Source organism: Gavialis gangeticus, unplaced genomic scaffold, assembly GCF_001723915.1.
Source record: "Gavialis gangeticus isolate Ggan-Ray unplaced genomic scaffold, GavGan_comp1, whole genome shotgun sequence".
In the NCBI taxonomy this organism is placed as follows: domain Eukaryota; kingdom Metazoa; phylum Chordata; order Crocodylia; family Gavialidae; genus Gavialis; species Gavialis gangeticus.
In genome coordinates this window covers 19922191-19925733 of record NW_017728996.1, presented here as the reverse complement: position 1 = coordinate 19925733, position 3543 = coordinate 19922191, and positions in this window count along the sequence as shown.

Sequence of the window (3543 nt, the reverse complement as noted above, 5' to 3'; positions counted from 1 at the left end):
AGTTAAGTCTGATACTACATCCATCCAAGTTTATCTTAAGCTGGTTTCAGCCATTTTGAAAACAGTTATGTGTACTGTATTTCTGTTGTGTTATGGATTTGGACCAGTTTCTGGTCCCTTATGCCAGTTTTTGTGTCATTTCTGTCCCTAGCCTAGCAGCTTTTTGCTGCTGTTTTTTTTTTTTTAATCAGAAAATGGTTGTTCAACACATCCCATCCCATTCTGCTGTCACAGGTGCTGATGTGGCCCTTCTGTTCACATGGGTAGACCTGTCAGTTCTTTCCTTTCTGAGTCCCTTTTTGGTCTGTGATGCTGTACATGAGTTCAGGGGTCCACCCAAACAGATCTGATGTGGGGTCAAAGCCTAATTTCGCTTTCTGCATAACAGCAGTTTATTCAAGACAGGAGAAAATGACAGGAATTATTTAAACTCTCCATATAGCCCTTAGGCACCAAATTTTATTTTTGCTGGGGGGAGGGGCTAAGATGAGCCCCCTTCATCCTCTTTGGTGGCACAACCACAGCAGAGCCCATGGGGAGGCAGAGGCAGATGTGGGCTGCCTGCTGCTGCCTCAGGGTTCCCCACAGTGTTGCCCCACCCTGCCAAGAAGCAGCATGCTGCCATGGCAAGGACCCCCCACCCCCCAGCAGCAGCAGGGGGCATAACTCTGTGCCTCCCCACTGCTGCTGCCAGGTGGGTGGGGGGCACATTGCCGTGATGGCATACCTGGCATGGGGCTCCTGGTTGGAGGGCAGCATGGTGGGGAGCCCCAAGGCTGCAGTGGGCCACCTACATCTATTCCCACCCCACACACAAATCTGGGGGGCACATGCTCCCCAAGCCTCCCTCCCCAGAGTGCGCACAGTGGCAGGGAGCCACCTCCTCCTGCCCCCTAGATGAGCTGCCTATGGCTCTGTCCCACTTCCCATCCAAGCCCTGAGCCCCAAGCACCACCCTGGCTGGGCAGTACCCCCAGGCCTTGCCCCTGCCCCACTCCCTTCCTCACTGTGAGGGCCTTAATCCATGTCCCCATAGATTTACCTGCAGGCAGCTGGGGGAGCTGCTCTTAACTACTGTTTTGGGCTGTATTCTTGGTCACATGCATGTGTGCATGGTGCCCCCTCCATCTGACCCCATGCAGCCCCTTGCAGGCTGGAAGTTTTTGCCAGCCTGCAAGGGGAAACCTGCCATTTCCCACATTTTTCCATGGTGAATGGAAAACCTGGATCCCTGCACAAAACTGGGACAAGAACTTGATGTTTCCATTGTGGGACTGACTTGCCCAATTAGGGAAGGGTAGTCACCCTACCCTCTTTCTGAGGGGGGCCCCTGGTTCCCCACATATCCAGCACCTATACTATAGCCTCTTATCCAATCAGCCCCACAATGCACGATAGATATCCAAGGCTGCACAACATACACCTGGAAAATAACCAAAACAAATGTAATAGTAACATCAAATTTGATGCTACTAATAAAAGGCCTGTGGAATGCTTCTATTTAATCTCCTCTAACTAAAAAAAACCACATTAACCCAACATCTATTTTAATGTTGATACAAATCTCCTAGATGCTTTTGGGTGAATATTATTAGAATTGAGAAAAACAGTTTAGACAACATCAAAACCAGCTTGGACTAAACCAAAACCAAAGTTTCTGAGTTTCAAACTGTTATAGTTATCTTGTATGTCCTCATTTTTTAATTTCTGCAGAGCTCTATTCTTCCCTGCGCTGGCCAACAGTGGGAAAAGAAAGTATCATAAACTCTATTAGAGAGTCTGTTCCCACAAGCTTTCTGGGATAATTTTTCAAACCCAAAATTTAGCAAACCATCTATTGGGCTGCTTTTCCCAATCATTGAGTTTCATTATTTGCTTCCCTGTCTCCACTATGCTGGGTTTTTTTTTAAATTTAAATTCCAAAAGTTGCCTTTTACACTTTCACTGTCTCCTGTGTCTGGCTTGTAACAACTTCTGTTAGCTTGGAAAATAATGTGGTTAAAATGCTTTCAAAGGAGTCTCTGGTGAAATGAATATGTTTGAAATATGCATATTGCACTGTTGTGCTCTTAAGGACTGTCAGGGTGAAATGATACCCTAGGTATTTGCAGCAGTAGTCACTGCCTGAGGCAATTAAAAATAAGTTTTCTTCTAGTTGTTCCATTTTCTGCTCCAACCAGGATACTAGAGGTTGAGAATCTAGGCTGCCTATACACATGCTCAGAGATGGGGGTTAGTTTTTTAATTAGAGTAGTTCCCAGACAGCCGCTCTATTAAAATGGCTTACTATCACATATATTAAGCCTCTGTGCATTTCAAAATGGCCACAATGGTGCTTTAGTTAGTGCCCCCACAGCCATTTTGAAATGCAGGGGCTTAATACACCTGATGCTGAGACGATGCTAGAGTGTTCTAATTAGAACATGGAGCACACTTGATTAAATGAACCTGCTCCAATGCATTCTAATTAGAATGCATCAGAGCACATCTGTAGGCAGCCTTAGGTTTCGAATTGTGGGCCCACATATAGAAGAAGGAATTCACTTCTACCAAGGCTAAGAATAAGCACAGGTCTTTTCATTTTCAGGGCAACATACAAAACTCCTCTTTTTTTGCAGGCCTTCCCAAGTAGCTACCTGTCCGAGAGAAATCAACCATCCCGATTTATTTTCTCATAAGCAAATCAATTTAGTATTAGAGGGAAGTCCTGAGAACTGAGTTTGTTTTAAATGAGAGATCAGATGACTTAGGCCATAAACTCCCATAGAGTTAGAACATAGCTGAATGTTGAACCAGCAGTGCAGCACTCATGAGGGCTGTGCCTGCTGCCACAATATTACGGGTTAGCAGGTACACCCTGCATATGGCATTCCTATTTCAGCAGAAGAAATGACCTTCAGCATTGTAATTTTCCAGACCTGCCTTCACTATTACCATTGCCCAGTCCACTCCTGAGTGAACTGCCACAGGCAGAAGTGGTTAGGTAACCAAGCCATATTCATGGTCCGGTTTGCTGGGGAAAGAGAAGTATAAGTCACAGGTTTTCAACTAAGTAGTAGTTTCCCTTGGTGGCTGGAGTATTGCTGGGGCCATGGAAGTAAGCATGCGCTCACAGTTCAGCTGGGACAGTGCTGTTTTTGTTTTGTTGAGCAGCCATTCTGGTTGCAAAGGGTGTTAGTAATCAGCTTACACACCTCGCTGTAGGTACTGTATTCTAGCTGGGACATGGGGCACACAGTAACTTGGTCCAGTTCTTCCAGCTGGTATATTTTGTCTGGGATTGTGACACTGGTACTGCTTGCTGCTGTCACACAGTCAACGTGGAGTAAGGTATTTGGATTAGCAGCCCCGCTGAGTGGTAGCCTTGGTCTTGGTCTTTGTTTATAGTACTGTCCTTGAAGTGGTGGAGGTAGAGATGTAACAACTAGGGCAGAGGCCACCAACCAGTGGATCTCAACCCACCAATAGATCTCGGAGCCTCTTGCAGTAGATCTTGGAGTCGATTGGAGGCTGGGGTGGGGGGCTGAGTGCCTGCATGCATGC